Source organism: Maylandia zebra, linkage group LG3, assembly GCF_041146795.1.
Source record: "Maylandia zebra isolate NMK-2024a linkage group LG3, Mzebra_GT3a, whole genome shotgun sequence".
NCBI classification, from domain to species: Eukaryota; Metazoa; Chordata; class Actinopteri; order Cichliformes; family Cichlidae; genus Maylandia; species Maylandia zebra.
In genome coordinates this window covers 52,129,494-52,153,126 of record NC_135169.1, presented here as the reverse complement: position 1 = coordinate 52,153,126, position 23,633 = coordinate 52,129,494, and the positions used below count along the sequence as shown (strand labels likewise).

Sequence of the window (23,633 nt, the reverse complement as noted above, 5' to 3'; positions counted from 1 at the left end):
CAGTGCCACAGGCCCTGGTGTGGTGTAAGTGGCCTGAGCAAGAGCCACAGACCCTGGTGTGGTGTAATTGGCCTCAATAGCAACTAATGCCCTGGTGTGGTGTAGGTGGCCTCAGCCAGCAGCCACAGGCCCTGGTGTGGTGTAAGTGGCCTCAATAGCAACTAATGCCCTGGTGTGGTGTAAGTGGCCTCAGCCAGCAGCCACAGGCCCTGGTGTGGTGTAAGTGGCCTGAGCAAGAGCCACAGACCCTGGTGTGGTGTAATTGGCCTCAATAGCAACTAAGGCCCTGGTGTGGTGTAGGTGGCCTCAGCCAGCAGCCACAGGCCCTGGTGTGGTGTAAGTGGCCTCAGCCAGCAGCCACAGGCCCTGGTGTGGTGTAAGTGGCCTCAGCCAGCAGCCACAGGCCCTGGTGTGGTGTAAGTGGCCTGAGCAAGAGCCACAGACCCTGGTGTGGTGTAGGTGGCATCAGCTAGCAGCACAAGACATTGGAAAAGAGCCAAAAGCAATGTCGTTAATGTGCCCTCATTAATGGGCAGCTGCTTTTGGTCTTTTAATACACCCCTTCTCTGGATCAAAAGCGGTTCAATGACATGAAAATGAAAGGCTTACAGCACCAGGTATTCCAAGGAAGTCTCCCATCCAAGTACTAACCAAGCCCAGCACTGCTTAGCTTCCGAGATCAGACGTGGTCGGGCATGCTCATGGTGGTATGGCCGTAAGCTGCTGGCCACAGCACAATGTCTCAATTTATGGATTCAACTGATTAGGTGGCAAGTACCTGAAGTTACGAAGACAATCCTATAACCATACCTGCATGTTTGCATAATACCCTAACCCAAAGGCTCGGTTTAGCATTTATCCAACAGCACAGGCCCTGGATTGTTGAAGATGGCCTCAGGAACCAGAACAGGGCCTGGTGTGTTGTACATGGCCACAGCTAGCAGCACAGGGCCTGGTTTGGTGAAGATGGCCTCGGCCAGAAGCACAGGGCCTGGTGTGATATGAGTGGCCTGAGCAAGAGCCACAGGCCCTGGTGTGGAGTAAGTGGCCTGAGCAAGAGCCACAGGCCCTGGTGTGGTGTAATTGGCCTCAATAGCAACTAAGGCCCTGGTGTGGTGTAAGTGGCCTCAGAAGCAAATAAGGCCGTGGTGTGGTGTATGTGGCCTCAGCCAGGAGCCACAGGCCCTGGTGTGGTGTAAGTGGCCTCAATAGCAACTAAGGCCCTGGTGTGGTGTAAGTGGCCTCAGCCAGCAGCCACAGGCCTTGGTGTGGTGTAAGTCGCCTCAGCCAGAAGCCACAGGCACTGGTGTGGTGTAAGTGGCCTCAGCCAGCAGCCACAGGCCCTGGTGTGGTGTAAGTGGCCTCAGCCAGCAGCCACAGGCCCTGGTGTGGTGTAAGTGGCCTCAGCCAGCAGCCACAGGCCCTGGTGTGGTGTAAGTGGCCTGAGCAAGAGTCACAGACCCTTGTGTGGTGTAATTGGCCTCAATAGCAACTAATGCACTGGTGTGGTGTAAGTGGCCTCAGTCAGCAGCCACAGGCCCTGGTGTGGTGTAAGTGGCCTCAGCCAGTGCCACAGGCCCTGGTGTGGTGTAAGTGGCCTGAGCAAGAGCCACAGACCCTGGTGTGGTGTAATTGGCCTCAATAGCAACTAATGCCCTGGTGTGGTGTAAGTGGCCTCAGCCAGCAGCCACAGGCCCTGGTGTGGTGTAAGTGGCCTCAGCCAGCAGCCACAGGCCCTGATGTGGTGTAAGTGGCCCCAGCCGGTCACTCAGGCCCTGGTGTGGTGTAGGTGGCATCAGCTAGCAGCACAAGACATTGGAAAACAGCCAAAAGCAATGTCGTTAATGTGCCCTCATTAATGGGCAGCTGCTTTTGGTCTTTTAATACACCCCTTCTCTGGATCAAAAGCGGTTCAATGACATGAAAATGAAAGGCTTACAGCACCAGGTATTCCAAGGAAGTCTCCCATCCAAGTACTAACCAAGCCCAGCCCTGCTTAGCTTCCGAGATCAGACGAGGTCGGGCGTGCTCAGGGTGGTATGGCCGTAAGCTGCTGGCCCCAGCACAATGTCTCAATTTATGGATTCAAGTGATTAGGTGGCAAGTACCTGAAGTTACGAAGACAATCCTATAACCATACCTGCATGTTTGCATAATACCCTAACCCAAAGGCTCAGTTTAGCATTTATCCAACAGCACAGGCCCTGGATTGTTGAAGATGGCCTCAGGAACCAGAACAGGGCCTGGTGTGTTGTACATGGCCACAGCTAGCAGCACAGGGCCTGGTTTGGTGAAGATGGCCTCGGCCAGAAGCACAGGGCCTGGTGTGATATGAGTGGCCTGAGCAAGAGCCACAGGCCCTGGTGTGGAGTAAGTGGCCTGAGCAAGAGCCACAGGCCCTGGTGTGGTGTAAGTGGCCTGAGCAAGAGCAACAGGCCCTGGTGTGGTGTAATTGGCCTCAATAGCAACTAAGGCCCTGGTGTGGTGTATGTGGCCTCAGCCAGCAGCCACAGGCCCTGGTGTGGTGTAAGTGGCCTCAGAAGCAAATAAGGCCGTGGTGTGGTGTATGTGGCCTCAGCCAGCAGCCACAGGCCCTGGTGTGGTGTAAGTGGCCTCAATAGCAACTAAGGCCCTGGTGTGGTGTAAGTGGCCTCAGCCAGCAGCCACAGGCCTTGGTGTGGTGTAAGTGGCCTCATCCAGCAGCCACAGACCCTGGTGTGGTGTAAGTGGCCTCAGCCAGAGCCACAGGCCCTGGTGTGGTGTAATTGGCCTCAATAGCAACTAATGCCCTGGTGTGGTGTAAGTGGCCTCAGCCGGTCACTCAGGCCCTGGTGTGGTGTAGGTGGCATCAGCTAGCAGCACAAGACATTGGAAAAGAGCCAAAAGCAATGTCGTTAATGTGCCCTCATTAATGGGCAGCTGCTTTTGGTCTTTTAATACACCCCTTCTCTGGATCAAAAGCGGTTCAATGACATGAAAATGAAAGGCTTACAGCACCAGGTATTCCCAGGTAGTCTCCCATCCAAGTACTAACCAAGCCCAGCCCTGCTTAGCTTCCGAGATCAGACGAGGTCGGGCGTGCTCAGGGTGGTATGGCCGTAAGCTGCTGGCCCCAGCACAATGTCTCAATTTATGGATTCAAGTGATTAGGTGGCAAGTACCTGAAGTTACGAAGACAATCCTTTAACCATACCTGCATGTTTGCATAATACCCTAACCCAAAGGCTCAGTTTAGCATTTATCTAACAGCACAGGCCCTGGATTGTTGAAGATGGCCTCAGGAACCAGCACAGGGCCTGGTGTGTTGTACATGGCCACAGCTAGCAGCACAGGGCTTGGTTTGGTGAAGATGGCCTCGGCCAGAAGCGCAGGGCCTGGTGTGATGTGAGTGGCCTGAGCAAGAGCCACAGGCCCTGGTGTGGTGTAAGTGGCCTCAGCCAGAAGCCACAGGCACTGGTGTGGTGTAAGTGGCCTCAGCCAGCAGCCACAGGCCCTGGTGTGGTGTAAGTGGCCTCAGCCAGCAGCCACAGGCCCTGGTGTGGTGTAAGTGGCCTCAGCCAGTAGCCACAGGCCCTGGTGTGGTGTAAGTGGCCTCAGCCAGAGCCACAGGTCCTGGTGTGGTGTAAGTGGCCTCAGCCAGTGCCACAGGCCCTGGTGTGGTGTAAGTGGCCTGAGCAAGAGCCACAGACCCTGGTGTGGTGTAATTGGCCTCAATAGCAACTAATGCCCTGGTGTGGTGTAGGTGGCCTCAGCCAGCAGCCACAGGCCCTGGTGTGGTGTAAGTGGCCTCAATAGCAACTAATGCCCTGGTGTGGTGTAAGTGGCCTGAGCAAGAGCCACAGACCCTGGTGTGGTGTAATTGGCCTCAATAGCAACTAAGGCCCTGGTGTGGTGTAGGTGGCCTCAGCCAGCAGCCACAGGCCCTGGTGTGGTGTAAGTGGCCTCAGCCAGCAGCCACAGGCCCTGATGTGGTGTAAGTGGCCCCAGCCGGTCACTCAGGCCCTGGTGTGGTGTAGGTGGCATCAGCTAGCAGCACAAGACATTGGAAAACAGCCAAAAGCAATGTCGTTAATGTGCCCTCATTAATGGGCAGCTGCTTTTGGTCTTTTAATACACCCCTTCTCTGGATCAAAAGCGGTTCAATGACATGAAAATGAAAGGCTTACAGCACCAGGTATTGCCAGGCAGTCTCCCATCCAAGTACTAACCAAGCCCAGCCCTGCTTAGCTTCCGAGATCAGACGAGGTCGGGCGTGCTCAGGGTGGTATGGCCGTAAGCTGCTGGCCCCAGCACAATGTCTCAATTTATGGATTCAACTGATTAGGTGGCAAGTACCTGAAGTTACGAAGACAATCCTTTAACCATACCTGCATGTTTGCATAATACCCTAACCCAAAGGCTCAGTTTAGCATTTATCTAACAGCACAGGCCCTGGATTGTTGAAGATGGCCTCAGGAACCAGCACAGGGCCTGGTGTGTTGTACATGGCCACAGCTAGCAGCACAGGGCCTGGTTTGGTGAAGATGGCCTCGGCCAGAAGCGCAGGGCCTGGTGTGATGTGAGTGGCCTGAGCAAGAGCCACAGGCCCTGGTGTGGTGTAAGTGGCCTCAGCCAGAAGCCACAGGCACTGGTGTGGTGTAAGTGGCCTCAGCCAGCAGCCACAGGCCCTGGTGTGGTGTAAGTGGCCTCAGCCAGCAGCCACAGGCCCTGGTGTGGTGTAAGTGGCCTCAGCCAGCAGCCACAGGCCCTGGTGTGGTGTAAGTGGCCTCAGCCAGAGCCACAGGCCCTGGTGTGGTGTAAGTGGCCTCAGCCAGTGCCACAGGCCCTGGTGTGGTGTAAGTGGCCTGAGCAAGAGCCACAGACCCTGGTGTGGTGTAATTGGCCTCAATAGCAACTAATGCCCTGGTGTGGTGTAGGTGGCCTCAGCCAGCAGCCACAGGCCCTGGTGTGGTGTAAGTGGCCTCAGCCAGCAGCCACAGGCCCTGGTGTGGTGTAAGTGGCCTGAGCAAGAGCCACAGACCCTGGTGTGGTGTAATTGGCCTCAATAGCAACTAAGGCCCTGGTGTGGTGTAGGTGGCCTCAGCCAGCAGCCACAGGCCCTGGTGTGGTGTAAGTGGCCTCAGCCAGCAGCCACAGGCCCTGGTGTGGTGTAAGTGGCCTCAGAAGCAAATAAGGCCGTGGTGTGGTGTATGTGGCCTCAGCCAGCAGCCACAGGCCCTGGTGTGGTGTAAGTGGCCTCAATAGCAACTAAGGCCCTGGTGTGGTGTAAGTGGCCTCAGCCAGCAGCCACAGGCCTTGGTGTGGTGTAAGTCGCCTCATCCAGCAGCCACAGGCCCTGGTGTGGTGTAAGTGGCCTCAGCCAGAGCCACAGGCCCTGGTGTGGTGTAATTGGCCTCAATAGCAACTAATGCCCTGGTGTGGTGTAAGTGGCCTCAGCCAGCAGCCACAGGCCCTGGTGTGGTGTAAGTGGCCTCAGCCAGCAGCCACAGGCCCTGATGTGGTGTAAGTGGCCGCAGCCGGTCACTCAGGCCCTGGTGTGGTGTAGGTGGCCTCAGCCAGCAGCCACAGGCCTTGGTGTGGTGTAAGTCGCCTCATCCAGCAGCCACAGGCCCTGGTGTGGTGTAAGTGGCCTCAGCCAGAGCCACAGGCCCTGATGTGGTGTAAGTGGCCCCAGCCGGTCACTCAGGCCCTGGTGTGGTGTAGGTGGCATCAGCTAGCAGCACAAGACATTGGAAAACAGCCAAAAGCAGTGTCGTTAATGTGCCCTCATTAATGGGCAGCTGCTTTTGGTCTTTTAATACACCCCTTCTCTGGATCAAAAGCAGTTCAATGACATGAAAATGAAAGGCTTACAGCACCAGGTATTCCCAGGCAGTCTCCCATCCAAGTACTAACCAAGCCCAGCCCTGCTTAACTTCTGAGATCAGACGAGGTCGGGCGTGCTCAGGGTGGTATGGCCGTAAGCTGCTGGCCCCAGCACAATGTCTCAATTTATGGGTTCAAGTGATTAGGTGGCAAGTACCTGAAGTTACGAAGACAATCCTATAACCATAACTGCATGTTTGCATAATACCCTAACCCAAAGGCTCAGTTTGGCATTTATCCAACAGCACAGGCCCTGGATTGTTGAAGATGGCCTCAGGAACCAGCACAGGGCCTGGTGTGTTGTACATGGCCACAGCTAGCAGCACAGGGCCTGGTTGGGTGAAGATGGCCTCGGCCAGAAGCACAGGGTCTGGTGTGATATGAGTGGCCTGAGCCAGAGCCACAGGCCCTGGTGTGGTGTAAGTGGCCTCAGCCAGCAGCCACAGGCCCTGGTGTGGTGTAAGTGGCCTCAGCCAGCAGCCACAGGCCCTGGTGTGGTGTAAGTGGCCTCAGCCAGTGCCACAGGCCCTGGTGTGGTGTAATTGGCCTCAATAGCAACTAAGGCCCTGGTGTGGTGTATGTGGCCTCAGCCAGCAGCCACAGGCCCTGGTGTGGTGTACATGGCCACAGCCAGCAGCCACAGGCCCTGGTGTGGTGTAAGTGGCCTCAATAGCAACTAAGGCCCTGGTGTGGTGTAAGTGGCCTCAGCCAGCAGCCACAGGCCTTGGTGTGGTGTAAGTCGCCTCATCCAGCAGCCACAGGCCTTGGTGTGGTGTAAGTCGCCTCATCCAGCAGCCACAGGCACTGGTGTGGTGTAAGTGGCCTCAGCCAGCAGCCACAGGCCCTGGTGTGGTGTAAGTGGCCTCAGCCAGTGCCACAGGCCCTGGTGTGGTGTAAGTGGCCTGAGCAAGAGCCACAGACCCTGGTGTGGTGTAATTGGCCTCAATAGCAACTAATGCCCTGGTGTGGTGTAAGTGGCCTCAGCCAGCAGCCACAGGCCCTGGTGTGGTGTAAGTGGCCTCAGCCAGCAGCCACAGGCCCTGGTGTGGTGTAAGTGGCCTCAGAAGCAAATAAGGCCGTGGTGTGGTGTAAGTGGCCTAAGCCAGAGCCACAGGCCCTGGTGTGGTGTAAGTGGCCTCAATAGCAACTAAGGCCCTGGTGTGGTGTAAGTGGCCTCATCCAGCAGCCACAGGCCTTGGTGTGGTGTAAGTCGCCTCATCCAGCAGCCACAGGCCCTGGTGTGGTGTAAGTGGCCTCAGCCAGTGCCACAGGCCCTGGTGTGGTGTAAGTGGCCTGAGCAAGAGCCACAGACCCTGGTGTGGTGTAATTGGCCTCAATAGCAACTAATGCCCTGGTGTGGTGTAGGTGGCCTCAGCCAGCAGCCACAGGCCCTGGTGTGGTGTAAGTGGCCTCAGCCAGCAACCACAGGCCCTGATGTGGTGTAAGTGGCCCCAGCCGGTCACTCAGGCCCTGGTGTGGTGTAAGTGGCATCAGCTAGCAGCACAAGACATTGGAAAAGAGCCAAAAGCAATGTCGTTAATGTGCCCTCATTAATGGGCAGCTGCTTTTGGTCTTTTAATACACCCCTTCTCTGGATCAAAAGCGGTTCAATGACATGAAAATGAAAGGCTTACAGCACCAGGTATTCCAAGGAAGTCTCCCATCCAAGTACTAACCAAGCCCAGCCCTGCTTAGCTTCCGAGATCAGACGAGGTCAGGCGTGCTCAGGGTGGTATGGCCGTAAGCTGCTGGCTCCAGCACAATGTCTCAATTTATGGATTCAAGTAATTAGGTGGCAAGTACCTGAAGTTACGAAGACAATCCTATAACCATACCTGCATGTTTGCATAATACCCTAACCCAAAGGCTCAGTTTAGCATTTATCCAACAGCACAGGCCCTGGATTGTTGAAGATGGCCTCAGGAACCAGAACAGGGCCTGGTTTGGTGAAGATGGCCTCGGCCAGAAGCACAGGCCCTGGTGTGATATGAGTGGCCTGAGCAAGAGCCACAGGCCCTGGTGTGGTGTAATTGGCCTCAATAGCAACTAAGGCCCTGGTGTGGTGTAAGTGGCCTCAGCCAGAGCCACAGGCCCTGGTGTGGTGTAAGTGGCCTCAGCCAGAGCCACAGGCCATGGTGTGGTGTAAGTGGCCTCAATAGCAACTAAGGCCCTGGTGTGGTGTAAGTGGCCTCAGCCAGAGCCACAGGCCCTGGTGTGGTGTAAGTGGCCTGAGCAAGAGCCACAGACCCTGGTGTGGTGTAATTGGCCTCAATAGCAACTAATGCCCTGGTGTGGTGTAAGTGGCCTCAGCCAGCAGCCACAGGCCCTGGTGTGGTGTAAGTGGCCTGAGCAAGAGCCACAGACCCTGGTGTGGTGTAATTGGCCTCAATAGCAACTAAGGCCCTGGTGTGGTGTAGGTGGCCTCAGCCAGCAGCCACAGGCCCTGGTGTGGTGTAAGTGGCCTCAGCCAGCAGCCACAGGCCCTGGTGTGGTGTAAGTGGCCTCAGAAGCAAATAAGGCCGTGGTGTGGTGTATGTGGCCTCAGCCAGCAGCCACAGGCCCTGGTGTGGTGTAAGTGGCCTCAATAGCAACTAAGGCCCTGGTGTGGTGTAAGTGGCCTCAGCCAGCAGCCACAGGCCTTGGTGTGGTGTAAGTCGCCTCATCCAGCAGCCACAGGCCCTGGTGTGGTGTAAGTGGCCTCAGCCAGAGCCACAGGCCCTGGTGTGGTGTAATTGGCCTCAATAGCAACTAATGCCCTGGTGTGGTGTAAGTGGCCTCAGCCAGCAGCCACAGGCCCTGGTGTGGTGTAAGTGGCCTCAGCCAGCAGCCACAGGCCCTGATGTGGTGTAAGTGGCCGCAGCCGGTCACTCAGGCCCTGGTGTGGTGTAGGTGGCCTCAGCCAGCAGCCACAGGCCTTGGTGTGGTGTAAGTCGCCTCATCCAGCAGCCACAGGCCCTGGTGTGGTGTAAGTGGCCTCAGCCAGAGCCACAGGCCCTGATGTGGTGTAAGTGGCCCCAGCCGGTCACTCAGGCCCTGGTGTGGTGTAGGTGGCATCAGCTAGCAGCACAAGACATTGGAAAACAGCCAAAAGCAGTGTCGTTAATGTGCCCTCATTAATGGGCAGCTGCTTTTGGTCTTTTAATACACCCCTTCTCTGGATCAAAAGCAGTTCAATGACATGAAAATGAAAGGCTTACAGCACCAGGTATTCCCAGGCAGTCTCCCATCCAAGTACTAACCAAGCCCAGCCCTGCTTAGCTTCCGAGATCAGACGAGGTCGGGCGTGCTCAGGGTGGTATGGCCGTAAGCTGCTGGCCCCAGCACAATGTCTCAATTTATGGATTCAAGTGATTAGGTGGCAAGTACCTGAAGTTACGAAGACAATCCTATAACCATAACTGCATGTTTGCATAATACCCTAACCCAAAGGCTCAGTTTGGCATTTATCCAACAGCACAGGCCCTGGATTGTTGAAGATGGCCTCTGGAACCAGCACAGGGCCTGGTGTGTTGTACATGGCCACAGCTAGCAGCACAGGGCCTGGTTGGGTGAAGATGGCCTCGGCCAGAAGCACAGGGTCTGGTGTGATATGAGTGGCCTGAGCCAGAGCCACAGGCCCTGGTGTGGTGTAAGTGGCCTCAGCCAGCAGCCACAGGCCCTGGTGTGGTGTAAGTGGCCTCAGCCAGCAGCCACAGGCCCTGGTGTGGTGTAAGTGGCCTCAGCCAGTGCCACAGGCCCTGGTGTGGTGTAATTGGCCTCAATAGCAACTAAGGCCCTGGTGTGGTGTAAGTGGCCTCAGCCAGCAGCCACAGGCCCTGGTGTGGTGTACATGGCCACAGCCAGCAGCCACAGGCCCTGGTGTGGTGTAAGTGGCCTCAATAGCAACTAAGGCCCTGGTGTGGTGTAAGTGGCCTCAGCCAGCAGCCACAGGCCTTGGTGTGGTGTAAGTCGCCTCATCCAGCAGCCACAGGCCTTGGTGTGGTGTAAGTCGCCTCATCCAGCAGCCACAGGCACTGGTGTGGTGTAAGTGGCCTCAGCCAGCAGCCACAGGCCCTGGTGTGGTGTAAATGGCCTCAGCCAGTGCCACAGGCCCTGGTGTGGTGTAAGTGGCCTGAGCAAGAGCCACAGACCCTGGTGTGGTGTAATTGGCCTCAATAGCAACTAATGCCCTGGTGTGGTGTAAGTGGCCTCAGCCAGCAGCCACAGGCCCTGGTGTGGTGTAAGTGGCCTCAGCCAGCAGCCACAGGCCCTGGTGTGGTGTAAGTGGCCTCAGAAGCAAATAAGGCCGTGGTGTGGTGTAAGTGGCCTAAGCCAGAGCCACAGGCCCTGGTGTGGTGTAAGTGGCCTCAATAGCAACTAAGGCCCTGGTGTGGTGTAAGTGGCCTCATCCAGCAGCCACAGGCCTTGGTGTGGTGTAAGTCGCCTCATCCAGCAGCCACAGGCCCTGGTGTGGTGTAAGTGGCCTCAGCCAGTGCCACAGGCCCTGGTGTGGTGTAAGTGGCCTGAGCAAGAGCCACAGACCCTGGTGTGGTGTAATTGGCCTCAATAGCAACTAATGCCCTGGTGTGGTGTAGGTGGCCTCAGCCAGCAGCCACAGGCCCTGGTGTGGTGTAAGTGGCCTCAGCCAGCAACCACAGGCCCTGATGTGGTGTAAGTGGCCCCAGCCGGTCACTCAGGCCCTGGTGTGGTGTAAGTGGCATCAGCTAGCAGCACAAGACATTGGAAAAGAGCCAAAAGCAATGTCGTTAATGTGCCCTCATTAATGGGCAGCTGCTTTTGGTCTTTTAATACACCCCTTCTCTGGATCAAAAGCGGTTCAATGACATGAAAATGAAAGGCTTACAGCACCAGGTATTCCAAGGAAGTCTCCCATCCAAGTACTAACCAAGCCCAGCCCTGCTTAGCTTCCGAGATCAGACGAGGTCAGGCGTGCTCAGGGTGGTATGGCCGTAAGCTGCTGGCCCCAGCACAATGTCTCAATTTATGGATTCAAGTGATTAGGTGGCAAGTACCTGAAGTTACGAAGACAATCCTATAACCATACCTGCATGTTTGCATAATACCCTAACCCAAAGGCTCAGTTTAGCATTTATCCAACAGCACAGGCCCTGGATTGTTGAAGATGGCCTCAGGAACCAGAACAGGGCCTGGTGTGTTGTACATGGCCACAGCTAGCAGCACAGGGCCTGGTTTGGTGAAGATGGCCTCGGCCAGAAGCACAGGGCCTGGTGTGATATGAGTGGCCTGAGCAAGAGCCACAGGCCCTGGTGTGGTGTAATTGGCCTCAATAGCAACTAAGGCCCTGGTGTGGTGTAAGTGGCCTCAGAAGCAAATAAGGCCGTGGTGTGGTGTATGTGGCCTCAGCCAGGAGCCACAGGCCCTGGTGTGGTGTAAGTGGCCTCAATAGCAACTAAGGCCCTGGTGTGGTGTAAGTGGCCTCAGCCAGCAGCCACAGGCCTTGGTGTGGTGTAAGTCACCTCAGCCAGAAGCCACAGGCACTGGTGTGGTGTAAGTGGCCTCAGCCAGCAGCCACAGGCCCTGGTGTGGTGTAAGTGGCCTCAGCCAGCAGCCACAGGCCCTGGTGTGGTGTAAGTGGCCTCAGCCAGCAGCCACAGGCCCTGGTGTGGTGTAAGTGGCCTGAGCAAGAGTCACAGACCCTTGTGTGGTGTATTTGGCCTCAATAGCAACTAATGCACTGGTGTGGTGTAAGTGGCCTCAGCCAGCAGCCACAGGCCCTGGTGTGGTGTAAGTGGCCTCAGCCAGTGCCACAGGCCCTGGTGTGGTGTAAGTGGCCTGAGCAAGAGCCACAGACCCTGGTGTGGTGTAATTGGCCTCAATAGCAACTAATGCCCTGGTGTGGTGTAGGTGGCCTCAGCCAGCAGCCACAGGCCCTGGTGTGGTGTAAGTGGCCTCAGCCAGTGCCACAGGCCCTGGTGTGGTGTAAGTGGCCTGAGCAAGAGTCACAGACCCTGGTGTGGTGTAATTGGCCTCAATAGCAACTAATGCCCTGGTGTGGTGTAGGTGGCCTCAGCCAGCAGCCACAGGCCCTGGTGTGGTGTAAGTGGCCTCAGCCAGTGCCACAGGCCCTGGTGTGGTGTAAGTGGCCTCAATAGCAACTAATGCCCTGGTGTGGTGTAAGTGGCCTCAGCCAGCAGCCACAGGCCCTGGTGTGGTGTAAGTGGCCCCAGCCGGTCACTCAGGCCCTGGTGTGGTGTAGGTGGCATCAGCTAGCAGCACAAGACATTGGAAAAGAGCCAAAAGCAATGTCGTTAATGTGCCCTCATTAATGGGCAGCTGCTTTTGGTCTTTTAATACACCCCTTCTCTGGATCAAAAGCGGTTCAATGACATGAAAATGAAAGGCTTACAGCACCAGGTATTCCAAGGAAGTCTCCCATCCAAGTACTAACCAAGCCCAGCCCTGCTTAGCTTCCGAGATCAGACGAGGTCGGGCGTGCTCAGGGTGGTATGGCCGTAAGCTGCTGGCCCCAGCACAATGTCTCAATTTATGGATTCAACTGATTAGGTGGCAAGTACCTGAAGTTACAAAGACAATCCTATAACCATACCTGCATGTTTGCATAATACCCTAACCCAAAGGCTCAGTTTAGCATTTATCCAACAGCACAGGCCCTGGATTGTTGAAGATGGCCTCAGGAACCAGAACAGGGCCTGGTGTGTTGTACATGGCCACAGCTAGCAGCACAGGGCCTGGTTTGGTGAAGATGGCCTCGGCCAGAAGCACAGGGCCTGGTGTGATATGAGTGGCCTGAGCAAGAGCCACAGGCCCTGGTGTGGTGTAAGTGGCCTGAGCAAGAGCCACAGGCCCTGGTGTGGTGTAAGTGGCCTGAGCAAGAGCCACAGGCCCTGGTGTGGAGTAAGTGGCCTGAGCAAGAGCCACAGGCCCTGGTGTGGAGTAAGTGGCCTGAGCAAGAGCCACAGGCCCTGGTGTGGTGTAATTGGCCTCAATAGCAACTAAGGCCCTGGTGTGGTGTATGTGGCCTCAGCCAGCAGCCACAGGCCCTGGTGTGGTGTAAGTGGCCTCAGAAGCAAATAAGGCCGTGGTGTGGTGTATGTGACCTCAGCCAGGAGCCACAGGCCCTGGTGTGGTGTAAGTGGCCTCAGCCAGCAGCCACAGGCCCTGGTGTGGTGTAAGTGGCCTCAGCCAGCAGCCACAGGCCCTGGTGTGGTGTAAGTGGCCTCAGCCAGAGCCACAGGCCCTGGTGTAGTGTAAGTGGCCTCAGCCAGTGCCACAGGCCCTGGTGTGGTGTAAGTGGCCTGAGCAAGAGCCACAGACCCTGGTGTGGTGTAAGGGGCCTCAATAGCAACTAATGCCCTGGTGTGGTGTAAGTGGCCTCAGCCAGCAGCCACAGGCACTGGTGTGGTGTAAGTGGCCTCAGCCAGCAGCCACAGGCCCTGGTGTGGTGTAAGTGGCCTCAGCCAGCAGCCACAGGCCCTGGTGTGGTGTAAGTGGCCTGAGCCAGCAGCCACAGGCCCTGGTGTGGTGTAAGTGGCCTCAGCCAGAAGCCACAGGCACTGGTGTGGTGTAAGTGCCCTCAGCCAGCAGCCACAGGCCCTGGTGTGGTGTAAGTGGCCTCAGCCAGCAGCCACAGGCCCTGGTGTGGTGTAAGTGGACTCAGCCAGTGCCACAGGCCCTGGTGTGGTGTAAGTGGCCTGAGCAAGAGTCACAGACCCTGGTGTGGTGTAATTGGCCTCAATAGCAACTAATGCCCTGGTGTGGTGTAAGTGGCCTGAGCCAGCAGCCACAGGCCCTGGTGTGGTGTAAGTGGCCTCAGCCAGCAGCCACAGGCCCTGGTGTGGTGTAAGTGGCCTCAGCCAGAGCCACAGGCCCTGGTGTGGTGTAAGTGGCCTCAGCCAGTGCCACAGGCCCTGGTGTGGTGTAAGTGGCCTGAGCAAGAGCCACAGACCCTGGTGTGGTGTAATTGGCCTCAATAGCAACTAATGCCCTGGTGTGGTGTAGGTGGCCTCAGCCAGCAGCCACAGGCCCTGGTGTGGTGTAAGTGGCCTCAATAGCAACTAATGCCCTGGTGTGGTGTAAGTGGCCTCAGCCAGCAGCCACAGGCCCTGGTGTGGTGTAAGTGGCCTGAGCAAGAGCCACAGACCCTGGTGTGGTGTAATTGGCCTCAATAGCAACTAAGGCCCTGGTGTGGTGTAAGTGGCCTCAGCCAGTGCCACAGGCCCTGGTGTGGAGTAAGTGGCCTCAATAGCAACTAAGGCCCTGGTGTGGTGTATGTGGCCTCAGCCAGCAGCCACAGGCCCTGGTGTGGTGTAAGTGGCCTCAGAAGCAAATAAGGCCGTGGTGTGGTGTATGTGGCCTCAGCCAGCAGCCACAGGCCCTGGTGTGGTGTAAGTGGCCTCAATAGCAACTAAGGCCGTGGTGTGGTGTAAGTGGCCTCAGCCAGCAGCCACAGGCCCTGGTGTGGTGTAAGTGGCCTCAGCCAGCAGCCACAGGCCCTGGTGTGGTGTAAGTGGCCTGAGCAAGAGCCACAGGCCCTGGTGTGGTGTAATTGGCCTCAATAGCAACTAAGGCCCTGGTGTGGTGTATGTGGCCTCAGCCAGCAGCCACAGGCCCTGGTGTGGTGTAAGTGGCCTCAGAAGCAAATAAGGCCCTGGTGTGGTGTAGGTGGCCTCAGCCAGCAGCCACAGGCCCTGGTGTGGTGTAAGTGGCCTCAGCCAGCAGCCACAGGCCCTGGTGTGGTGTAAGTGGCCTCAGCCAGAGCCACAGGCCCTGATGTGGTGTAAGTGGCCCCAGCCGGTCACTCAGGCCCTGGTGTGGTGTAGGTGGCATCAGCTAGCAGCACAAGACATTGGAAAACAGCCAAAAGCAATGTCGTTAATGTGCCCTCATTAATGGGCAGCTGCTTTTGGTCTTTTAATACACCCCTTCTCTGGATCAAAAGCGGTTCAATGACATGAAAATGAAAGGCTTACAGCACCAGGTATTCCCAGGCAGTCTCCCATCCAAGTACTAACCAAGCCCAGCCCTGCTTAGCTTCCGAGATCAGACGAGGTCGGGAGTGCTCAGGGTGGTATGGCCGTAAGCTGCTGGCCCCAGCACAATGTCTCAATTTATGGATTCAACTGATTAGGTGGCAAGTACCTGAAGTTACGAAGACAATCCTATAACCATACATGCATGTTTGCATAATACCATAACCCAAAGGCTCAGTTTGGCATTTATCTAACAGCACAGGCCCTGGATTGTTGAAGATGGCCTCTGGAACCAGCACAGGGCCTGGTGTGTTGTACATGGCCACAGCAAGCAGCACAGGGCCAGGTTTGGTGAAGATGGCCTCGGCCAGAAGCACAGGGTCTGGTGTGATATGAGTGGCCTGAGCAAGAGCCACAGGCCCTGGTGTGGTGTAGGTGGCCTCAGCCAGCAGCCACAGGCCCTTGTGTGGTGTAAGTGGCCTCAGCCAGCAGCCACAGGCCCTGGTGTGGTGTAAGTGGCCTCAGCCAGAAGCCACAGGCACTGGTGTGGTGTAAGTGCCCTCAGCCAGCAGCCACAGGCCCTGGTGTGGTGTAAGTGACCTCAGCCAGCAGCCACAGGCCCTGGTGTGGTGTAAGTGGCCTCAGCCAGCAGCCACAGGCCCTGGTGTGGTGTAAGTGGACTCAGCCAGTGCCACAGGCCCTGGTGTGGTGTAAGTGGCCTGAGCAAGAGTCACAGACCCTGGTGTGGTGTAATTGGCCTCAATAGCAACTAATGCCCTGGTGTGGTGTAAGTGACCTCAGCCAGCAGCCACAGGCCCTGGTGTGGTGTAAGTGGCCTCAGCCAGCAGCCACAGGCCCTGGTGTGGTGTAAGTGGCCTCAGCCAGCAGCCACAGGCCCTGGTGTGGTGTAAGTGGCCTGAGCAAGAGTCACAGACCCTGGTGTGGTGTAATTGGCCTCAATAGCAACTAATGCCCTGGTGTGGTGTAAGTGACCTCAGCCAGCAGCCACAGGCACTGGTGTGGTGTAAGTGCCCTCAGCCAGCAGCCACAGGCCCTGGTGTGGTGTAAGTGGCCTCAGCCAGCAGCCACAGGCCCTGATGTGGTGTAAGTGGCCCCAGCCGGTCACTCAGGCCCTGGTGTGGTGTAAGTGGCCTCAGCCAGAGCCACAGGCCCTGGTGTAGTGTAAGTGGCCTCAGCCAGTGCCACAGGCCCTGGTGTGGTGTAAGTGGCCTGAGCAAGAGCCACAGACCCTGGTGTGGTGTAAGGGGCCTCAATAGCAACTAATGCCCTGGTGTGGTGTAAGTGGCCTCAGCCAGCAGCCACAGGCACTGGTGTGGTGTAAGTGGCCTCAGCCAGCAGCCACAGGCCCTGGTGTGGTGTAAGTGGCCTCAGCCAGCAGCCACAGGCCCTGGTGTGGTGTAAGTGGCCTGAGCCAGCAGCCACAGGCCCTGGTGTGGTGTAGGTGGCCTCAGCCAGCAGCCACAGGCCCTGGTGTGGTGTAAGTGGCCTCAGCCAGAGCCACAGGCCCTGATGTGGTGTAAGTGGCCCCAGCCGGTCACTCAGGCCCTGGTGTGGTGTAGGTGGCATCAGCTAGCAGCACAAGACATTGGAAAAGAGCCAAAAGCAATGTCGTTAATGTGCCCTCATTAATGGGCAGCTGCTTTTGGTCTTTTAATACACCCCTTCTCTGGATCAAAAGCGGTTCAATGACATGAAAATGAAAGGCTTACAGCACCAGGTATTCCCAGGCAGTCTCCCATCCAAGTACTAACCAAGCCCAGCCCTGCTTAGCTTCCGAGATCAGACGAGGTCGGGCGTGCTCAGGGTGGTATGGCCGTAAGCTGCTGGCCCCAGCACAATGTCTCAATTTATGGATTCAAGTGATTAGGTGGCAAGTACCTGAAGTTACGAAGACAATCCTATAACCATACCTGCATGTTTGCATAATACCCTAACCCAAAGGCTCAGTTTGGCATTTATCTAACAGCACAGGCCCTGGATTGTTGAAGATGGCCTCTGGAACCAGCACAGGCCCTGGTGTGTTGTACATGGCCACAGCAAGCAGCACAGGGCCAGGTTTGGTGAAGATGGCCTCGGCCAGAAGCACAGGGTCTGGTGTGATATGAGTGGCCTGAGCAAGAGCCACAGGCCCTGGTGTGGTGTAATTGGCCTCAGCCAGCAGCCACAGGCCCTGGTGTGGTGTAAGTGGCCTCAGCCAGCAGCCACAGGCCCTGGTGTGGTGTAAGTGGCCTCAGCCAGCAGCCACAGGCCCTGGTGTGGTGTAAGTGGCCTCAGCCAGAGCCACAGGCCCTGATGTGGTGTAAGTGGCCCCAGCCGGTCACTCAGGCCCTGGTGTGGTGTAGGTGGCATCAGCTAGCAGCACAAGACATTGGAAAAGAGCCAAAAGCAATGTCGTTAATGTGCCCTCATTAATGGGCAGCTGCTTTTGGTCTTTTAATACACCCCTTCTCTGGATCAAAAGCGGTTCAATGACATGAAAAAGAAAGGCTTACAGCACGAGGTATTCCCAGGTAGTCTCCCATCCAAGTACTAACCAAGCCCAGCCCTGCTTAGCTTCCGAGATCAGACGAGGTCGGGCGTGCTCAGGGTGGTATGGCCGTAAGCTGCTGGCCCCAGCACAATGTCTCAATTTATGGATTCAAGTGATTAGGTGGCAAGTACCTGAAGTTACGAAGACAATCCTATAACCATACCTGCATGTTTGCATAATACCCTAACCCAAAGGCTCAGTTTAGCATTTATCCAACAGCACAGGCCCTGGATTGTTGAAGATGGCCTCAGGAACCAGAACAGGGCCTGGTGTGTTGTACATGGCCACAGCTAGCAGAACAGGGCCTGGTTTGGTGAAGATGGCCTCGGCCAGAAGCACAGGGCCTGGTGTGATATGAGTGGCCTGAGCAAGAGCCACAGGCCCTGGTGTGGTGTAAGTGGCCTGAGCAAGAGCCACAGGCCCTGGTGTGGTGTAATTGGCCTCAATAGCAACTAAGGCCCTGGTGTGGTGTATGTGGCCTCAGCCAGCAGCCACAGGCCCTTGTGTGGTGTAAGTGGCCTCAGAAGCAAATAAGGCCGTGGTGTGGTGTAAGTGGCCTCAGCCAGAGCCACAGGCCTTGGTGTGGTGTAAGTGGCCTCAATAACAACTAAGGCCCTGGTGTGGTGTAAGTGGCCTCAGCCAGAAGCCACAGGCCTTGGTGTGGTGTAAGTCGCCTCATCCAGCAGCCATAGGCCCTGGTGTGGTGTAAGTGGCCTCAGCCAGAGCCACAGGCCCTGATGTGGTGTAAGTGGCCCCAGCCGGTCACTCAGGCCCTGGTGTGGTGTAGGTGGCATCAGCTAGCAGCACAAGACATTGGAAAACAGCCAAAAGCAGTGTCGTTAATGTGCCCTCATTAATGGGCAGCTGCTTTTGGTCTTTTAATACACCCCTTCTCTGGATCAAAAGCGGTTCAATGACATGAAAAAGAAAGGCTTACAGCACGAGGTATTCCCAGGCAGTCTCCCATCCAAGTACTAACCAAGCCCAGCCCTGCTTAGCTTCCGAGATCAGACGAGGTCGGGCGTGCTCAGGGTGGTATGGCCGTAAGCTGCTGGCCCCAGCACAATGTCTCAATTTATGGATTCAAGTGATTAGGTGGCAAGTACCTGAAGTTACGAAGACAATCCTATAACCATAACTGCATGTTTGCATAATACCCTAACCCAAAGGCTCAGTTTGGCATTTATCCAACAGCACAGGCCCTGGATTGTTGAAGATGGCCTCTGGAACCAGCACAGGGCCTGGTGTGTTGTACATGGCCACAGCTAGCAGCACAGGGCCTGGTTGGGTGAAGATGGCCTCGGCCAGAAGCACAGGGTCTGGTGTGATATGAGTGGCCTGAGCAAGAGCCACAGGCCCTGGTGTGGTGTAAGTGGCCTCAGCCAGCAGCCACAGGCCCTGGTGTGGTGTAAGTCCCCTCAGCCAGCAGCCACAGGCCCTGGTGTGGTGTAATTGGCCTCAATAGCAACTAAGGCCCTGGTGTGGTGTATGTGGCCTCAGCCAGCAGCCACAGGCCCTTGTGTGGTGTACATGGCCACAGCCAGCAGCCACAGGCCCTGGTGTGGTGTAAGTGGCCTCAATAGCAACTAAGGCCCTGGTGTGGTGTAAGTGGTCTCAGCCAGTGCCACAGGCCCTGGTGTGGTGTAATTGGCCTCAATAGCAACTAAGGCCCTGGTGTTGTGTATGTGGCCTCAGCCAGCAGCCACAGGCCCTGGTGTGGTGTAAGTGGCCTCAGAAGTAAATAAGGCCCTGGTGTGGTGTAAGTGGCCTCAGCCAGCAGCACAGGGCCAGGTTTGGTGAAGATGGCCTTGGCCAGAAGCACAGGGTCTGGTGTGATATGAGTGGCCTGAGCAAGAGCCACAGGCCCTGGTGTGGTGTAAGTGGCCTCAGCCAGAAGCCACAGGCCCTGGTGTGGTGTAGGTGGCCTCAGCCAGCAGCCACAGGCCCTTGTGTGGTGTAAGTGGCCTCAGCCAGCAGCCACAGGCCCTGGTGTGGTGTAAGTGGCCTCAGCCAGCAGCCACAGGCCCTGGTGTGGTGTAAGTGGCCTCAGCCAGCAGCCACAGGCCCTGGTGTGGTGTAAGTGGCCTGAGCAAGAGCTACAGACCCTGGTGTGGTGTAATTGGCCTCAATAGCAACTAAGGCCCTGGTGTGGTGTAAGTGGCCTCAGCCAGCAGCCACAGGCCCTGGTGTGGTGTAAGTGGCCTCAGCCAGAGCCACAGGCCCTGATGTGGTGTAAGTGGCCCCAGCCGGTCACTCAGGCCCTGGTGTGGTGTAGGTGGCATCAGCTAGCAGCACAAGACATTGGAAAAGAGCCAAAAGCAATGTCGTTAATGTGCCCTCATTAATGGGCAGCTGCTTTTGGTCTTTTAATACACCCCTTCTCTGGATCAAAAGCGGTTCAATGACATGAAAATGAAAGGCTTACAGCACCAGGTAGTGCAAGGAAGTCTCCCATCCAAGTACTAACCAAGCCCAGCCCTGCTTAGCTTCTGAGATCAGACGAGGTCGGGCGTGCCCAGGGTGGTATGGCCGTAAGCTGCTGGCCCCAGCACAATGTCTCAATTTATGGATTCAAGTGATTAGGTGGCAAGTACCTGAAGTTACGAAGACAATCCTTTAACCATACCTGCATGTTTGCATAATACCCTAACCCAAAGGCTCAGTTTGGCATTTATCCAACAGCACAGGCCCTGGATTGTTGAAGATGGCCTCAGGAACCAGAACAGGGCCTGGTGTGTTGTACATGGCCACAGCTAGCAGCACAGGGCCTGGTTTGGTGAAGATGGCCTCGGCCAGAAGCACAGGGCCTGGTGTGATATGAGTGGCCTGAGCAAGAGCCACAGGCCCTGGTGTGGTGTAAGTGGCCTCAGCCAGCAGCCACAGGCCCTGGTGTGGTGTAAGTGGCCTCAGCCAGCAGCCACAGGCCCTGGTGTGGTGTAAGTGGCCTCAGCCAGCAGCCACAGCCCTGGTGTGGTGTAAGTGGCCTCAGCCAGCAGCCACAGGCCCTGGTGTGGTGTAAGTGGCCTCAGCCAGAGCCACAGGCCCTGATGTGGTGTAAGTGGCCCCAGCCGGTCACTCAGGCCCTGGTGTGGTGTAGGTGGCATCAGCTAGCAGCACAAGACATTGGAAAACAGCCAAAAGCAATGTCGTTAATGTGCCCTCATCAATGGGCAGCTGCTTTTGGTCTTTTAATACACCCCTTCTCTGGATCAAAAGCGGTTCAATGACATGAAAAAGAAAGGCTTACAGCACGAGGTATTCCCAGGCAGTCTCCCATCCAAGTACTAACCAAGCCCAGCCCTGCTTAGCTTCCGAGATCAGACGAGGTCGGGCGTGCTCAGGGTGGTATGGCCGTAAGCTGCTGGCCCCAGCACAATGTCTCAATTTATGGATTCAACTGATTAGGTGGCAAGTACCTGAAGTTACGAAGACAATCCTATAACCATACCTGCATGTTTGCATAATACCCTAACCCAAAGGCTCAGTTTGGCATTTATCTAACAGCACAGGCCCTGGATTGTTGAACATGGCCTCTGCAACCAGCACAGGGCCTGGTGTGTTGTACATGGTCACAGCAAGCAGCACAGGGCCAGGTTTGGTGAAGATGGCCTCGGCCAGAAGCACAGGGTCTGGTGTGATATGAGTGGCCTGAACAAGAGCCACAGGCCCTGGTGTGGTGTAAGTGGCCTCAGCCAGAAGCCACAGGCACTGGTGTGGTGTAAGTGGCCTCAGCCAGCAGCCACAGGCCCTGGTGTGGTGTAAGTGACCTCAGCCAGCAGCCACAGGCCCTGGTGTGGTGTAAGTGGCCTCAGCCAGCAGCCACAGGTCCTGGTGTGGTGTAAGTGGCCTCAGCCAGAGCCACAGGCCCTGGTGTGGTGTAAGTGGCCTCAGCCAGTGCCACAGGCCCTGGTGTGGTGTAAGTGGCCTGAGCAAGAGCCACAGACCCTGGTGTGGTGTAATTGGCCTCAATAGCAACTAATGCCCTGGTGTGGTGTAGGTGGCCTCAGCCAGCAGCCACAGGCCCTGGTGTGGTGTAAGTGGCCTCAATAGCAACTAATGCCCTGATGTGGTGTAAGTGGCCTCAGCCAGCAGCCACAGGCCCTGGTGTGGTGTAAGTGGCCTGACCAAGAGCCACAGACCCTGGTGTGGTGTAATTGGCCTCAATAGCAACTAAGGCCCTGGTGTGGTGTAGGTGGCCTCAGCCAGCAGCCACAGGCCCTGGTGTGGTGTAAGTGGCCTCAGCCAGCAGCCACAGGCCCTGGTGTGGTGTAAGTGGCCTCAGCCAGTGCCACAGGCCCTGGTGTGGTGTAAGTGGCCTGAGCAAGAGCCACAGACCCTGGTGTGGTGTAATTGGCCTCAATAGCAACTAATGCCCTGGTGTGGTGTAGGTGGCCTCAGCCAGCAGCCACAGGCCCTGGTGTGGTGTAAGTGGCCTCAGCCAGTGCCACAGGCCCTGGTGTGGTGTAAGTGGCCTGAGCAAGAGTCACAGACCCTGGTGTGGTGTAATTGGCCTCAATAGCAACTAATGCCCTGGTGTTGTGTAGGTGGCCTCAGCCAGCAGCCACAGGCCCTGGTGTGGTGTAAGTGGCCTCAGCCAGTGCCACAGGCCCTGGTGTGGTGTAAGTGGCCTCAATAGCAACTAATGCCCTGGTGTGGTGTAAGTGGCCTCAGCCAGCAGCCACAGGCCCTGGTGTGGTGTAGGTGGCCTCAATAGCAACTAAGGCCCTGGTGTGGTGTAGGTGGCCTCAGCCAGCAGCCACAGGCCCTGGTGTGGTGTAAGTGGCCTCAGAAGCAAATAAGGCCGTGGTGTGGTGTAAGTGGCCTCAGCCAGAGCCACAGGCCCTGGTGTGGTGTAAGTGGCCTCAATAACAACTAAGGCCCTGGTGTGGTGTAAGTGGCCTCAGCCAGCAGCCACAGGCCTTGGTGTGGTGTAAGTCGCCTCATCCAGCAGCCACAGGCCCTGGTGTGGTGTAAGTGGCCTCAGCCAGAGCCACAGGCCCTGATGTGGTGTAAGTGGCCCCAGCCGGTCACTCAGGCCCTGGTGTGGTGTAGGTGGCATCAGCTAGCAGCACAAGACATTGGAAAACAGCCAAAAGCAGTGTCGTTAATGTGCCCTCATTAATGGGCAGCTGCTTTTGGTCTTTTAATACACCCCTTCTCTGGATCAAAAGCAGTTCAATGACATGAAAATGAAAGGCTTACAGCACCAGGTATTCCCAGGCAGTCTCCCATCCAAGCACTAACCAAGCCCAGCCCTGCTTAGCTTCCGAGATCAGACGAGGTCGGGCGTGCTCAGGGTGGTATGGCCGTAAGCTGCTGGCCCCAGCACAATGTCTCAATTTATGGATTCAAGTGATTAGGTGGCAAGTACCTGAAGTTACGAAGACAATCCTATAACCATAACTGCATGTTTGCATAATACCCTAACCCAAAGGCTCAGTTTGGCATTTATCCAACAGCACAGGCCCTGGATTGTTGAAGATGGCCTCTGGAACCAGCACAGGGCCTGGTGTGTTGTACATGGCCACAGCTAGCAGCACAGGGCCTGGTTGGGTGAAGATGGCCTCGGCCAGAAGCACAGGGTCTGGTGTGATATGAGTGGCCTGAGCAAGAGCCACAGGCCCTGGTGTGGTGTAAGTGGCCTCAGCCAGCAGCCACAGGCCCTGGTGTGGTGTAAGTGCCCTCAGCCAGCAGCCACAGGCCCTGGTGTGGTGTAAGTGGCCTCAGCCAGTGCCACAGGCCCTGGTGTGGTGTAATTGGCCTCAATAGCAACTAAGGCCCTGGTGTGGTGTAAGTGGTCTCAGCCAGTGCCACAGGCCCTGGTGTGGTGTAATTGGCCTCAATAGCAACTAAGGCCCTGGTGTTGTGTATGTGGCCTCAGCCAGCAGCCACAGGCCCTGGTGTGGTGTAAGTGGCCTCAGAAGTAAATAAGGCCCTGGTGTGGTGTAAGTGGCCTCAGCCAGCAGCACAGGGCCAGGTTTGGTGAAGATGGCCTTGGCCAGAAGCACAGGGTCTGGTGTGATATGAGTGGCCTGAGCAAGAGCCACAGGCCCTGGTGTGGTGTAAGTGGCCTCAGCCAGAAGCCACAGGCCCTGGTGTGGTGTAGGTGGCCTCAGCCAGCAGCCACAGGCCCTTGTGTGGTGTAAGTGGCCTCAGCCAGCAGCCACAGGCCCTGGTGTGGTGTAAGTGGCCTCAGCCAGCAGCCACAGGCCCTGATGTGGTGTAAGTGGCCCCAGCCGGTCACTCAGGCCCTGGTGTGGTGTAGG

General features: G+C 56.6%; 14 non-coding genes and 2 pseudogenes across 14 annotated transcripts; all 16 read right to left on the bottom strand.

Annotated features, from left to right (window-relative positions):
• Nucleotides 1–602: 602 nt before the first annotated feature.
• On the bottom strand, nucleotides 603–721 carry LOC143417559 (5S ribosomal RNA; annotated as a pseudogene).
• Nucleotides 722–1,932: 1,211 nt separating this feature from the next.
• Nucleotides 1,933–2,051, bottom strand: LOC143417999 (5S ribosomal RNA). Its single transcript, XR_013098147.1, has one exon. It is a non-coding gene; the product is annotated as a 5S ribosomal RNA (ribosomal RNA).
• Nucleotides 2,052–2,985: 934 nt separating this feature from the next.
• Nucleotides 2,986–3,104, bottom strand: LOC143417436 (5S ribosomal RNA). The gene has a single exon (XR_013097657.1). It is a non-coding gene; the product is annotated as a 5S ribosomal RNA (ribosomal RNA).
• Nucleotides 3,105–4,159: 1,055 nt separating this feature from the next.
• LOC143417459 (5S ribosomal RNA) lies at nucleotides 4,160–4,278 on the bottom strand. Its single transcript, XR_013097680.1, has one exon. It is a non-coding gene; the product is annotated as a 5S ribosomal RNA (ribosomal RNA).
• Nucleotides 4,279–5,846: 1,568 nt separating this feature from the next.
• LOC143417272 (5S ribosomal RNA) lies at nucleotides 5,847–5,965 on the bottom strand. The gene has a single exon (XR_013097491.1). It is a non-coding gene; the product is annotated as a 5S ribosomal RNA (ribosomal RNA).
• A 1,527-nt stretch (nucleotides 5,966–7,492) lies between these two features.
• Nucleotides 7,493–7,611, bottom strand: LOC143417362 (5S ribosomal RNA). Its single transcript, XR_013097583.1, has one exon. It is a non-coding gene; the product is annotated as a 5S ribosomal RNA (ribosomal RNA).
• Nucleotides 7,612–9,055: 1,444 nt separating this feature from the next.
• LOC143417739 (5S ribosomal RNA) lies at nucleotides 9,056–9,174 on the bottom strand. Its single transcript, XR_013097887.1, has one exon. It is a non-coding gene; the product is annotated as a 5S ribosomal RNA (ribosomal RNA).
• A 1,527-nt stretch (nucleotides 9,175–10,701) lies between these two features.
• Nucleotides 10,702–10,820, bottom strand: LOC143417360 (5S ribosomal RNA). The gene has a single exon (XR_013097581.1). It is a non-coding gene; the product is annotated as a 5S ribosomal RNA (ribosomal RNA).
• Nucleotides 10,821–12,225: 1,405 nt separating this feature from the next.
• On the bottom strand, nucleotides 12,226–12,344 carry LOC143417998 (5S ribosomal RNA). The gene has a single exon (XR_013098146.1). It is a non-coding gene; the product is annotated as a 5S ribosomal RNA (ribosomal RNA).
• Nucleotides 12,345–14,809: 2,465 nt separating this feature from the next.
• On the bottom strand, nucleotides 14,810–14,928 carry LOC143417837 (5S ribosomal RNA). The gene has a single exon (XR_013097984.1). It is a non-coding gene; the product is annotated as a 5S ribosomal RNA (ribosomal RNA).
• Nucleotides 14,929–16,539: 1,611 nt separating this feature from the next.
• LOC143417738 (5S ribosomal RNA) lies at nucleotides 16,540–16,658 on the bottom strand. Its single transcript, XR_013097886.1, has one exon. It is a non-coding gene; the product is annotated as a 5S ribosomal RNA (ribosomal RNA).
• Nucleotides 16,659–17,322: 664 nt separating this feature from the next.
• LOC143417180 (5S ribosomal RNA) lies at nucleotides 17,323–17,441 on the bottom strand. The gene has a single exon (XR_013097397.1). It is a non-coding gene; the product is annotated as a 5S ribosomal RNA (ribosomal RNA).
• An 856-nt stretch (nucleotides 17,442–18,297) lies between these two features.
• Nucleotides 18,298–18,416, bottom strand: LOC143417221 (5S ribosomal RNA). The gene has a single exon (XR_013097438.1). It is a non-coding gene; the product is annotated as a 5S ribosomal RNA (ribosomal RNA).
• A 1,369-nt stretch (nucleotides 18,417–19,785) lies between these two features.
• On the bottom strand, nucleotides 19,786–19,904 carry LOC143417579 (5S ribosomal RNA; annotated as a pseudogene).
• A 703-nt stretch (nucleotides 19,905–20,607) lies between these two features.
• LOC143417220 (5S ribosomal RNA) lies at nucleotides 20,608–20,726 on the bottom strand. The gene has a single exon (XR_013097437.1). It is a non-coding gene; the product is annotated as a 5S ribosomal RNA (ribosomal RNA).
• A 1,836-nt stretch (nucleotides 20,727–22,562) lies between these two features.
• Nucleotides 22,563–22,681, bottom strand: LOC143417340 (5S ribosomal RNA). Its single transcript, XR_013097561.1, has one exon. It is a non-coding gene; the product is annotated as a 5S ribosomal RNA (ribosomal RNA).
• Nucleotides 22,682–23,633: the final 952 nt, after the last annotated feature.